At 53.7% G+C, this 14027-nt stretch overlaps 1 long non-coding RNA gene across 1 annotated transcript in view; it reads left to right on the top strand.

Moving 5' to 3' along the window:
* The window catches only part of LOC137211927 (uncharacterized), a 56563-nt gene extending 42783 nt beyond the window's left edge, over positions 1-13780 (top strand). Inside the window, exons 2-3 of the long non-coding RNA XR_010937280.1 lie at positions 10732-10913; positions 13694-13780. This is a non-coding gene — a long non-coding RNA (uncharacterized lncRNA). The remainder of the gene's footprint in view (positions 1-10731; positions 10914-13693) is intronic.
* The last annotated feature ends 247 nt before the right edge of the window (positions 13781-14027 follow it).

The raw sequence follows: 14027 nt of genomic DNA on the forward strand, positions 1-14027 counted from the left end.
TGGTACATCCTCCCCGTCACCCCAAGGTTAACACTCCTGACTTCCAATCCCACAGAGAGTTGTTTAAAAAATAAACTAACCAATCTATCCCTTTCCTTTTTCCTTTTTCTTCTTCCCTCCTCCCTCCCTCCCTCCCTCCCTCCCTTCCTTTCCTCCTTCTCTCCCTCCCTCTCCCCTTCCTTCATCCCCTCACTCCCTCCTTCCTTTCTTACTGGTTCCACTCCCATATCGTTTATTTGAGGTTTATAGTAAGAGGTGCAACAAGAGAGAAGGTAAATGTCTTAACACAGTGCCTTGGGGGACAGTGTGAGGTGAGGGTCAAGTTGCTGAAAGACCTGACTCCAGACTGGCCACTGCCAGCTGTGAAGCCTGGGGCTTGTGACAGAACCTCACTGTGCCTCAGTTTCCTTATCTGTGGAGTGATAATTCGACTGACTCCAAAGGGTGTTGGGAAGACTAAATAAGGTATTTTCACCTTATACCTGCAAAGTGTTTAAGTGCACCTGTACCAGGAAGCCTGGGTAAAGGTCTGCCACATAACTACGTTTCTTCAAGACGGGACTTGTGGACAGGAGATGAGAATCACTGCCATTTGTTGAGGACCTACTGTGTGTCAGGGCTTTGCCTCTCATCTGCATGGCTGCCCTGCTAGGAGAGATTATTATCTCCATTTTATAGACGAGGAAATGAGGCCTGGAGAGGTAAATCCTGAAGACATAAGTTGGTAAGTGTTGCACCTGGAGCTGAAACCCAAGGAGAGTGTGGCTTGAATGTCCACGTTCCCAGCCAGGGGGCCAGCCTTGTCCTAATGTCTCCCAGCTGTGAGCTGAGCACCGTCCTCTGTGGGGGATGTCCTTTGCTATAGTCCTGTCCTCCCAGGGACTCAGTGCTGCCCCCCTTGATGAGCTGGGGAAATCCTCCTGGGGCAGGGGTGGGGCTCTGGGGAGGGGATGAGTTGCCCAGGGCAGAGCATGGAGGGGACCACCTGGCGGTAGAGGGTTCAGACCGCCCTGAGTGTGCGCAGTGCCTGGGCTTCCTGGAAGCACGACCTTCAGCCCGGGGAAGCTCTGGGGCCCTAGGCAGGGGTGGCCACTGGGGCGTTGGAGAAGAACAGCCTGCACCCTGCAGAGTCTCCTTGTAGGGCCCTCATGGGGTGGGGTCGGAGGGCACAGAGCAGGGCCAGGCAGGTCAAGCATGGGGGTGTTGGTGACTCCTTCAGCTGGGGCAGGACTGGGGTGGTGCGATTTGTCCCCCGTCCCTGCTGAGCGCTCAGTAAACAGCAGGTCATAGATGGGGCAGATTCCTGCTGTGTCCCCTCCAACAGAGGGAGGGCTCAGCAAGCAGAGACTGTGTCCTCTCCATCAGACTAGCTCCCCAGGCCAGTTCTGGGGCCCTGAGGCCTCCTTCCTGCCCATCTCCTAGAACCAATGCCTCGTGGTGTGGCCTCGGGGTGGAGGGCAATAAGGGTACCCACCCCGCCCCCCGCTGGTGCCTCGGGCAGCCCCTCACATCTCCGTGAGCCTGGGGGGAGCGCTGACATCACCTGCCCTCTGGCTGGCCTCAACTGTCCCTACCCTGACCTCTGGGCTCCTTGGGGCCAGCCCGGACATCTGTATCCATCTTGACCCAAACTCCGGAGATTCTGACAAATTTCCTTTCATTGCTTGCAGCCATGTTATTTAAAGTAATTAACCTTAATTTATAAATTTTTATATCAAACTGCCTTTTAACTTTTAGAACTGCGGCAGCAGCTTATCCCTGGGCTGCTAATAGTTCTACATTTAATCAAAATTCATCCATCAGGTTCCAGTGTTAAATCATCTTTTAATTGGGAGTTACATTCTGGTTAATAGTTTTATAATTCGCCTCCTCTAATAGTTTTTACCACAGGGATCTCTACTCCATTTTTCCTCACTCTATTATTGAGGGCGTGCGGTTCTGCGGGGACGGCTTCGCTGGGCCCCGCCTCTCTGGCCTCTGCTGGTCGTCGCCTCTTTTGTTCTTGGTGGTCTCATTAATTCCCGAGAAGAGTTCTCTCTCCTGCTCATTACTAGGGCAGAACTACTCTGCTCGTTTCCACAACCTTCAGAGCTGTGTCCAGTACCTGCTTCTCTCCAAGAAGAAGCCAGAGCAATAGGAAGGGAGAGAGAGAGAGAGATGGAGATGGAGAGATGGAGGGAAACACAGAGAGTGTGGAGAGGAAGGAAGGTTCTGGAGGCCTGCAGGTCCGGCCCACAGCGGACGGGCAGCGGACTGGGCGAGAGAAGCAGAGGAGTTTGGAGATGGATGCAGCCCCAGAACTGGCTCTTCCCTGACTCCTGGCCACCACCAACCAGCCATGCCCCTTCCACTCGGGAGTTAAAGATGCAGGAAGGAGAGTGGCCCCGTCCGAGACCCAGAGTGGCCAGGCCTGGAGCATTCCTGGAGGTGGGCAGGGAAGTCCAGGCCACGTCGCATTCACTCAGGACGGCTCCATCAAAATCGTCCCAGAGGGCTTCCCTGGTGGCGCAGTGGTTGAGAGTCCGCCTGCCGATGCAGGGGACACGGGTTCATGCCCCGGTCCGGGAAGATCCCACATGCCGCGGAGCGGCTGGGCCTGTGAGCCATGGCCGCTGAGCCTGCGCGTCCGGAGCCTGTGCTCCGCAATGGGAGAGGCCACAACAGTGAGTGGCCCGCGTACCGCAAAAAAAAAAAAAAAAAAAATCGTCCCAGAGGAGCCAGCGGGCCTCCTGATGGGCAGGAGGGGGAGGGCGTAGAGACCGCAGGATCAGAAAGGGGAGAGAGGCCAGAGAGAGACAGGGCAGTGGCGGAGAGTTAAGAGCAAGAAAAGAAAGGAGAGTGAAGAGAAAGGGGAGAAAAAGGGCAAGAAAGGAAGGCAGACGGACAGCGGAGGGGTAGAGAGGACGGGTCCCTCCTGTCGGGAGCCCTGGTCGGTGAGCAGACAAGCCTGTGTGGGCACACACACACACATGTGTGCACACACATGCTCACACGAACCCACACGCTCGCACAGGCCTGAAACCAGGCCTAGAGGCGCCTCGTGCAGGGCTGATGCTGGGCTGGGGGCCAGGCTCAGAGCCTGTGGGTGGGCATCTCCGAGAAGGCAGCCAGGGGAGGTGGGCTGGCAAGGGTGAGGGAGGGGCTGGGGACCCAGGGCATGGGCTGAGACTGCAGATGTGGGCTTCCATGGGGAAGCAGCACTTGGGGGCTGTCTCAACCCTGAAGTCATGTCCTGCTGAGCCTCCCTCCTCAACCCCCTCCAGTTGGTGACTTTTCATCTCAGTGGGTCTCAGCCCTGACTGCACGTTAGAGTCACCTGGGGAATGTTTAAAATCCCAAGGCTCTGGCCCACCTCACACACTGTGGTGGTTTTAAAATATATCTACAAATTCTTTGATGGTTCTGCTTCCAAAGATGGAGTCAAATGCCCTTCCCCTAGAACGGGGGTCCCTTCTAACCTACAAACAAAACAAGCAGAGTGACAATGTGTGATTTATGATGTTAGGGCATAAAAGGCACTGCGGTTTCCTTTTTGCACTCCCGTGGATCACATGGCCAGCTGCCATGTCACAAGGACACTTAAGCAGCCCTACAGAGAGGCCCATGTGACGAGAAGCTGAGGCCTCCTGCCAATAGCCATGCGAAGGAGGCGTCTCAGCAGTGGAGACTCCAGCCCCAGTCAAGCCTTCTGATGACGCAGCCCTGAGAGCCACCTGAACTACAGCCTCATAAGAGATCCTGAGTCAGGACCACCTGGCTAAGTTGCTCCTAGATTCCTGACTCTCAGAAACCTGGTGAGAAAAGAAATGTTGTTTTAAGGTGCTACATGTTGGGGGGTAATTTGTGATGCAGCAACAGATAACTAATACACATTCATTCCGTCGGCATCCCTGGGGGTGGGGCTGGACACAGGCATGTTTCAAAGCTCCCCAGGTGACACCAGTGTGCATCCAGGGTCGAGGACCCCTGCCCTAAGGCCTTTGTGTGCTTGTGAGAGGATGTGTGCCTGTGACCTGGGTATGTGCACACGCCATGTGCATGTATATGGCGGGGGTGGGGGCACCATGACACATGCATTTGCCAGGATGTGTAAGTACAAGCGTCCCCTTGTGTGCATCCCTCTCGGAGTGGGTCAGTACATTTGGCCCAGGTACCTGTGTCAGGGCCCGGCTCAGGAAGGTCTGGAGCATGGAAGGAGCCTTGGAGGTTTTGTGGCCAGACCCACATGGGTCATCCACCACTTCCTTTCTGTGAGCCCTCTCTGAGCCTCAGTTTCCTCATTTGTGAAATGGGGACACGCAGATCACCATTCTGCCCAGTCCTTCGAGGAGGTGCTATTTGAGCTGGCTGCGTACCTCCTGACCTGGTTTTGGCAATAGTTTGGTAGCACCGGGTCTTTTGCTGTAATGGCTCTTGGTGTAATGAGATCTGACGTGTAGCAGTGTAGACATGAAAACAATCAAGCGTGTGGCCCCCTCTGCAGGACGTGACCTGAAGGAGGGTCTGCGCTGGGGGACATCCCTGGGGATGGGGGTGGGGAGGGGGACAATATTAGTCATGGCTGGGTTAGGCTTTGGGGTTTGAGGCCCATAATAGTCTTCCTCTCTCAATGCCAAGCGGTTCAGATGGGCAGGATGAGAAGCGAGGTAGGCTGGTGGTTCCGGCTGAGTCGACACCCCTCTCGTCTGCGAGTCCCTGCTGAGCCTCTTATCCTTGCTTGGCCTCGGTTTCCTCATCTATGAAGCGGAACAGCAAACCATCTCCCATCTGTGCATGTGATATACTGCGTCTCCCCACCAGAGCCCCTGGCTGGGAGGTTGGGAGAGGGGGGATTCTGGGTGGGGGAAGCTCCCCTGGGCCTCTAGTCACCTGCAGACAGAACTGATTCCCAACCCTGGCTCTTCCTTACTGTTTGACCTTAGGGAAGCCACCGCCCCTCTCTGGGCCTTGGCCATCATCGGTAGGTAACAACGCCTGCCTGGTGCGGGTATGGAGACAATGGACAAAGACGCTGCGTGGGGTGTGCCCTGCATGGTATGCAGCATCCAATAGAGGGCAAACTCGCTTGTCACAAGCTCCAGCCAAACTTTTTCAGGTGTAAGGAGAAAACAACCGGATGTCTTCTATGGAAAGTGGCTTCTCATTTCCATGAGGAGGAGGGAGAAATGGGGGAGGGGGAGAGGAAAGCAGCATTTGTTGTGAGCCCACCAGGTGCCCCAGGGGCTCGGTGCTCAGACTGCCGGCCCGTTGTGGCATCTTAACCTGGCGACGTTAAGGACAACTGATCCCACTTTACAGACAAGAAACTGAGGCTCAGGAAGTTCAAGGAATGTCCTTGCTCAGTGTCATATGGCTAAGGGGTGCAGAACCGGGCTGGAGCCCAGGTCCAGTGGCTGCAAAACCTGGGCTTTTCTGTGGGCACCTGAGGGCTGGGAGATGTCCAGGCCGTGGGCCCCACCTGCTTCCAGTGGGAGCCGTTGACCTCATTCCTTGTTCCCTCCAGAGGCTGTCACCAGGTTAGGGGTGGGTGGGTGGAAATGATGGTGGGAAGGTCAGTGAGAGGTGCTCAGGACCGCCCTGAAGCTTGAAGGATTTAGGTTAGACTTGTGGGAAGAGTGCAGATCCTGAGTGCCCAGGGTGGCAGATGCAGGGAGCCTGTGGGGACCTCCTCCCTGGGGTGCCTAGGCTCCCCTCACATGCAGCCAGTCTGAGCTTGGGAAGGGGGGCAAAGAGGAAGGGGCAGGGGGATTGTCAGGTTGACCTCTGCAAGGACGCACCAGCCTGTGTTTCCGTGGATGGGCCACTGCTGAGTCTGCTGGTGCAACTAGTTGGTCAAGTTCACAGGCTCCAGATATGAGCTTATATTCCAGCCCTCAGCACTTGTGAGCAGAGTGATCCTGGACAAACCACCTAACTCCCTGTGCCTCAGTTTCCTTATCTATAAAATGGGGAGAACAACCTGTGTCACGTGTGACCATTAAATGAGATAAACTCTGCACAGCGTGTAGCCAGCTGCTGGGCGCATAGAAATCACGTGGTATGTGGTAATGACTGTTATCCGTTGACTGAGAAGGCGTGGGGGAAGCAGCACACTCCCTGAGTCTGCAGTCCTGCCTGGGTCGTGCTGAGTGGTCTGAATCCTACTTCTCCCTTTCTGTAAGACCTTGAAAAAAGTCCACCAAATCTCTCTGGGCCTCAGTTTCTTTAACTGCCAGTTGGGAACCAAGTTCCTGACCTTCTCTGGGGACAGAGAGACATCAGTGGCTAGAAGTGTGCTGTAGATGCTCTGGGTGTGAGCAGACAGAGCCCGTCCCTCATCTGATTCACGTGGGCCCCTTACAATAATTTTTGTCCTCACTCCCCCGTAACAAATTGAAAAAATATTTACTGAAACCCTCTCTGTGCCAGGCACTCTGCCTCTGCCACCAGAGTTACCACGAGCACTTGCTGGGTGCCAGCTCCATGTTCTAAACACCACACAGCCATCTGTAACCTGTGGGCGTGGGAGACGGTCGCTCCCACTGTGCAGATGGGGACGATGCAGTTTGAGCTCTTAGGGAAACTGCTGAGGGTCACAGGAAGACAGTCACCCAGCCGTGATTCGAACCCACCTTTTTCTGCCTCCAAAGGCCCATCTCCCACTCCCTCCATCCTATCACTTCCTGTGGAACCCACAGGTACTCCTGGGAGCTCAGGATTCTTGTGGTTTCTGTAAATGAGCCGTGGAGATTCCCAGAGGCTAATACCTGTCCAATGCCCTTCCACGGGCAGGTGGCCAAGTTTACCCCCAAACTCAGGTTCCTCTGACCCTGGAGCCCTGTTCCCTCTTGCCCCAATGACTCCTCCCCACTGTGGGACACAGATTCCTTTTAGTCCTAGTCTCTGTTTTCCTGTTTTCTTTGTGACTTTGGGTCCCCGAAACAAGCCTCTGATCTCCAGCGACTCTGCTCGTTGGGGAACTTTGTAACTTACAGGGTCACCTGGGGAAGAGCTCCGTGCGTTGACACCCGAGGATTGTTCAAGAAGGCGTCGCAGTCCCCACAGCACATTAGCCAACCCTGGCCCTTAGTGTTGATAGGAAAACTCTCACTGAGCCCATTTCACAGATGAAACAGCTGATGCTCAGAGAGCCTGAGTGGGACCTGGCCATCAAGGCGTTGGAGCAGCTGAGACTCTGGTCTCTGGCAGAATGAGAGGTGAGTGCAGGGGCAGAGAAACAGGGAGAGGGAGTGGGCGGAGGCAGCAAAGCTCCAAGCAGAGCTGGCCCCTTGGGCTGAGGAGCCCGTGTGTGTTTGTGGGGGTCTGAAGAACGGGACGGAGGGATTAGTGCCTCTAGTGCCCTCAGCAGCTGGAGCCAGGCTGGCGTTCACGCCGCAGTGCAGGTGGGCGGGTGGATGTCCAGCTCTGGGCCTGGGTTGGCCACTGATCAGCCTCCTGGCCCTCTTTGCTACCTTCCCAGGAGGATTGTCACTGAGCCCAGGGGTGATGGACCAGTTGAGGGGGCAAAGAGGGGGGACCTGGCAGCAGAAAGGGGAGCAGGGCGGAGAGGTTATTCCTTGCAGTCTCAGGGCTTTTAGCACTGCCAGTTGGGGTGGGGGAGGTGTTAGAACCCCTCCGGCCTTACAGAATGAAGTGTTTATTTTCCCCAGGGGCCGAAGTCAGTGATGGAGGGAAGGAGTAGAGGAGAAGAGGCAGAAGGATTGAAAACTCACCGAGAAACAGAGACCGGGAGACAGAAGCAGGGAGAGAACGAGAAAGACCAGGGAGAGACAACAGCAGCCTGACCCGAAGCTGTAGGTCCCAATCAAACAGGGAGGCAAAGCTTGCATCCCTGGAGCAGTGGCCAGGCCCCAGGTTCTCCGTTTCCATGGGGAAGAATTTGGACTCAGCTGCACAGGGAGAAACCCAGCTTCCCCTTTTGGTGATGGAGGGGGGTCAGGCAGGGCTTCTCCAGGCCAGGGTCCCCCCACTTCTCCCACCCAGATCCAGCCTCTCTCTCCCCACCCAGGCTCTCCCACCCTCTGGCTCCCGACCGGGGAGAAGCTGCTGGTTCCTAAGACACGATTCCCAAGGCCGTGCGCTGCCAGGCTACAGCCTTAGGAGGAATCACCTTTCTGTCTCACAGGTGGGGAACCGGGGCCCTGGCAGGAGCTCTGCTCAGATTTGCGTAGATGAAGCTGGACCGCAGCGTAGAGTAATGACGCAGCCCCGGGCCCACTGATGCCGAGTTCCGGCTGGGCTTTCGTTTTTCGATTATCCTGGGAAAAGGGGGCACGGATTCAGGCCCCCTTTCATCCCCAACACCACACAAGTGACTTTCTGGTGGGGAAGTGAGTGAGGCTGAGAGGCACAGGGGTGTAGGGGAAGGGCAGGAAGCCTTTATCAGAGGTCTCCTGGGAGCGGGCGTTTTATATCCCTGCCCTTTTGACCATCACCATCTGTGGGGCAGAAATTATTACTCTCATTTTACACGTGAGGAATGCTGGACTCAGAAAGGTTAATTAAATTGCCCAAGGTCATTCAGCCAGTGATGACGGCAATCGGGATTCGAATCCAAGTCTGGTCCCAAAGTCTGGCTTTTTCCATGCTGCTGTGTGCATGGGGATAGGACTGGGCCTGGAGAGAGGGACACAGGCCAGGCATTGGTGGGGGGAGGGGGCTGGGTGCGGCGGTGCAGGGCGTGTCCTCAGACCTGGAAAACCTCGGCTAGAACCCTGGATTTGTCACTCTTCACCCAGGCGAGGTTGGGCAAGTCCCTTCTCCTCTCTGAGCCATACGTGGATGGAGTGGCTGTGAGGTGCCTTCTCCCGGGTGTTTGGTGAGTGAGTGAATGAAAGGCAAGTGAAGGCGTGAGGAGGAAGGCCACTTATTTTAACTTGGGTCTAAGGCTGGAGCGCCATCTTTGACTGGGGACAGAGTCCCTGCAGGCGCCCAGCCCCCGAATCTCCGCCCCTCTCAGTCCTAAATGAGGACCTAAATGAGGTCCCCCAGCCTTCCCCTTGCACTACCCAGAGTCAGGAGATCCAGCTGATATGTGGTGAATGGCAGTGCACGTCCTGGTGGCCCTGATTCTGGTGGCTCCCTGTCACGCTGTGGTATCCCCTCCCCTGTGAAGTCACCCTGAGGTCTCTCTTTCTGGGCTAGGTTAGTTGCTCTTAATTAAACCAGTTGTTGGACTGAATGCCCTCCCTATTAACATGTCTCCTAGACCTATTAATCCCCCACCAGTGGAGGAAGAGGATGGGAGGTGTGGGGGAGGGGAGGGCAGAGGGTCCTAAAAACCAAGCCAAGGGCTTCCCTGGTGGCGCAGTGGTTGAGAATCCGCCTGCCAATGCAGGGGACACGGGTTCAAGCCCTGGTCTGGGAAGATCCCACCCGCCACAGAGCAAGTAAGCCCGTGCATCACAACTACTGAGCCTGCGCTCTAGAGCCCGCGAGCCACAACGACTGAGCCCGTGTGCCACAACTACTGAAGCCTCCATGCCTAGAGCCTATGCTCCGCAACAAGAGAAGCCCGTGCACCGCAACAAAGAGTAGCCCCCACTCGCCACAACTAGAGAAAAGTCCGTGTGCAGCAACAAAGACCCAATGTAGCCAAAATAAATAAATTAATTAATTTAAAAAGACAAAAAAAAACAAGCCAAGCTGCCTTCTGGAAGAAAGAAGGCTCCTGAGAGACTCAAGCCCACCCCTTTTTCCCTCTTGGGAGGCTTGGAAACGTTCATTCCAGCCTCAGAATTCCTGGAAGCCGTCTGCATCTGCATCCCAAGAGGTTCAGCTGAGGACTTTTAGCCGCCATGACCCTTGGGACCACTTTCCCACTCAGCTTCCTTTGAGCCTCTGGGGCTGGGCTAGCGAGAGTGGAAGTGACTGCATGCGTTCGAGGTGGGGGTCAAGGGCTTACCTGTGAGGCCAGAAGGGAAGGCTGCGTGGGAGCAAGGCTTCCAGTTGCAGAGCCAGGGTTATCCCGGCCTTACCCATGCATGCCCGTCCCAGTTCTGTTCCCTCTGCAGATCCCTGGGGCCAGGTGGGGCTCCCCAAACACCTCATGTCTCTGCTCAGGCCTTCCTGGGGGTGGGTGGACCTAGAGGCATATATTGGGCCCATGCATGGATGCTCAGACTTCTGGTCGACCTCCCCCTCATGGCTTCTTCCTTTCTCCTTCCCTCCCAGCTGGCCCTGCCCTGCTCTGCCCCAGTGTCAGGGGCCAGCTGGGGCAGGGAGGGAGCCAGGGTGGGGCCAGCAGAAGGTGCATAAATCATTATTGGCGAAGACCTCAGCCCTGAGCCGCCGGGTGGAGGCTGCCGTTCAGAGTCAGGCCAGGGCATAAATCATAACTCCCCTACAATAGATCCTTCTGCAGCCGCCATCAGGAAAACTGTGTTGGTTTTATCGATTTTTTGACACGGGGGCCTAGGCAGCGGGCGGCTCCTGAATCATTATGAAATGAAACTGATTAGGAATTCATGGAATACTAAATAAACTTTACGAGCCCATTGTAAGTTTTTTGATGCATGGGGAGCGGAAAATGAAAACTAATGATATAAAAATTACACAGCGTGCTGAGTATTATTATACCGCTATTGATTTGTTTCAAACTGTACATCAGAATCGAAGAGGGCTGGGGCGGCTCCTGCAGCAATGCTGGGGACGTTTGGGCTCACCAGGGCTGGAAGGCTTTTTTTTTCCCTTCTGTTTTTATTTATTTATTTTTCTACCTCTTTCCTCCAGCCTCCCTGCTCTGTAATCTGACTCCTTTCTCCCCACCCCTGCTCCTCGAGGGAAGGCCCCAGGGGGCCACCTAGCCACCCATCCACAGGGCAGCCTCCTCTTCTGCTTGCAACCTGGACCCTGGCTCAACTTGAATTCCTGGCCTCCACTGGTCTTTCTCTCTGGAGTTGCATTTTCAGTCTGTGAGTTTCTCTTTTCCCTTCTGCCTTTCCCCTGATTTCTCTGGGAAAGGATAGTGTGCTTCAGGGAAAAGAGTTGAAGATCTGTTTCCTGTTAGCACCTTGCTGTGTGATCTTGGGTAGGTCACTGTGCCTCTCTGGGTATCAAAAAGATTGGACTCATTAGATCAGGGTTTCTCTAAGTATAGCCTGTTGACAGCCTGTATGTCATCTTGAGAGCTTGTCAAAATACTAATTTCCCAGGTCCTTCCTTAGATGAACTGGCTCTCTAAGAGTTCAGGAGAGGGACCAGGGAACCTGCATTTTACCCTTGTGACTCCCAGGCATGTTTGATGGCAACCACTGTGCTCCCTGATCCAAAGTGATGTGTCTGAGCCACTTATCCCATTTGGTTGTTAGAAGGGGCCTTAAAGCTGTGATGCTAACCTCTGTATTAGTCAGCTTTCGCTAGTTTGGGATGCAGTAACAAACAGTCCCCAAATCTCAGTGGCTTACAGCAACAATAGGTAATTTTTTGCTTATGGTACATGTCTGCTGTGGGTTGCTTGTGGCTCAGCTCTGTATATCTTCATTCTGGGTATCAGACTGAAAAAGCAGCCCTAACCAAAGACATGTTATTTCAGTGGCAGAGGGAAAAGAGCAAGAAAGATGGTGGAAACATTTGACACTCCTATATGTCACTTCTGCTCCCATTCCATTCACCAAAAAGAGTCATATCATCAAGTCTAGTGTCAATGGAGTGGAAAGTACACTTATTTCTCCCACAGGAGGATGGGCGTCAGGGGGGCGGCCCTGTAGCGATGGGTTGGGAGAGAAGGCAGCGGATACTGTGACGCCCTGAACCATACCCTCCTGGGCTTGATCTTTGGTCCAGGCTGCCCCAGGATTTGGGGTCCAGGATCTTGGCCCTGTGCTGTTAGGAATGGTGCTGCTTTACACAGGTGTGCCCCTTTTACACAATCATGCATCTCCATGACAGTGGTCCACTGACTTTTTCCTCCGCCTGCTCTGAGATCCTCACCTTCCCCTCAGGGGTCCTCACTGGGCAGGGCTTCGGCCCTTTGTCTTTAACGTCTTTGTTTCCTTCACTTCTGCCTTCCTGCCAGCAGGCCTATAAACACCCACTCTGGATCCTTAGTGGAACTGCTATAACAATTAGAATCCTTTTATAAAATTGTCCTTTATCCTCTAAATTCAGAGGATAAATTTAAATTCTGGGTCTTGGATTTTCTTAAGGTGGACACACTCAGTACTTTTCTTTTTAGCAAGTGTCTCACTTTTTCACAAGAGATAACTCCTGAAAGATACCTCTTTTGCTGGTATTATTCTTATTATGTTCAACTTTATATTAGCCTGAGTCTCAGAAAGGTTGACCTCTTCCCCTGGACACATAGTGTGTCATTCCCAGAACCACATGACTGCCCAGCTCTGGGCATGACAGAGTACATCCTCAGGAAGTCCATTGATACTTGATGTCCAGGGATAACCTCGGGGGACCCACTGCATTAACTTGGGTCTGGGAGATGTCAGGCATGTCCATGGCATAAGGTTGGCCCTTGGGGACCTCAGTACTTCTTTGAGGACACAGAAACACACACACACACTCTCTCCCTCTCTCTCTCTCTCTATATATATACACACACACACACACACACACACTCTGCATATAGATGTTTTCAGAACTAGACAAATGTATCACACATTGCTCCAGAAAGCACAGAGGAATAAGAGTCTTAAGGTTTGAGTTTGAACCTCAATTCTGTCCCTAACTGGTTCTGTGGCTTTGAATAAGTAACTTAAAAAAACCCTCTGGGATTCAGTCTCCTCCACTACCAAAGATGGATTTGACTCCACTGTCCGAGACTCCTTCCAGAGGATGAGAGTGGGCAGAGGTTCACACGCAGGCACAATTCCCATGGGATGTTGTTGCCTACATCTGTCCCAATTCTTTTCAGCTTGGGGAAAGAGGCTGATAGAAACCTAAACTCAAATTGGCTTAAGGAAAAAGGAGGTTATTGACTATTAAAGAAGCCAAAGGAGTCTTCAGGCACTGTGTGACCTGGAACTTCAGACATTATCAAATATCTGTCTTCTTCTCTCAGTTCTTTTTGTCTTCTACATGTCTTTCTCAGGCAATGCTTTCTACTTATGGTGACAAAATGGCTGCCAGTAGCACTAGGCCCACCTTCTAATGGCTCAACAAAGCAAGCATCTTCTTTCCAATAGTAACAGTAAAATTCTCGAGACTGAATTTCATTGGCCCAGCTTAGGTCACATGCCCACTCATGAACCAGTCACTGTAGCTGGGGGCAGAGGGAGGATTTAGGCCTATAGGCATCCCTGGCTCCGCCCCTACAGAACTTTATGGACTCATAGTGGGAGAGGGATGCAGGCTCCCGAGAAAATTTGAGGTACAGTTTCAAAAGATATCAATTCTGGATAGACAAAAGCCACAGATGTCCCCTGAAGTCCCTGAGGTCAGGGACAGGAGCAGTGGGGAGGGTGAGGGCAGAATAGGTGAGGTTCTTCTGGCCCTAAGTCATGTCTAGAACTTTGGAGACAGCTGGGATAAAGCCCAAGGTGGGGGGTGAGGGGTCCTTCACATGTCAGGGGAGGTTGAAGATAGCAGTGTAGCACCGAGGCTGCCCCGGGGAAAGGGAAAGAGCATCCCATCTTCACCACCAGCATCCTCCTCTCTATGTAAGCCTGGTTGGTACGTCACGAGCAGTGCTGGGCTTTAAAATTACATACCTGGGTTCACATGCAGCTTTACCTCTTTTCAGCTGCGTGACTCAGAGCCAATCCCCTACTCTGAGAAGTGAGTTTCTGAGGATGGAGTGAGAAAATGTAAGTGCTGGCCCCAACCTGGCTCCCAGAAGCTGCTCAGGTAAGACTCGTTTGCTCTCTGGCCCTAGAAGCTGGCCTTGCACGCAGAGATCCTCCCAGGATCTGAACTGATATGTCTGCTGTGTCCTCCCCTCTGGTCTTCGACGGAGGGCAGGACATAGCACATGCGTGATTGTTCCCAGGTACCAGCTGTACCTGGCGTGCGGTCTACATCCACGAATGGCTGTGGGATGAATAACAGGGGCAGCTGATCGGTGACCCTCCACATGT

Source organism: Pseudorca crassidens, chromosome 19, assembly GCF_039906515.1.
Source record: "Pseudorca crassidens isolate mPseCra1 chromosome 19, mPseCra1.hap1, whole genome shotgun sequence".
Classification (NCBI taxonomy): Eukaryota; Metazoa; Chordata; class Mammalia; order Artiodactyla; family Delphinidae; genus Pseudorca; species Pseudorca crassidens.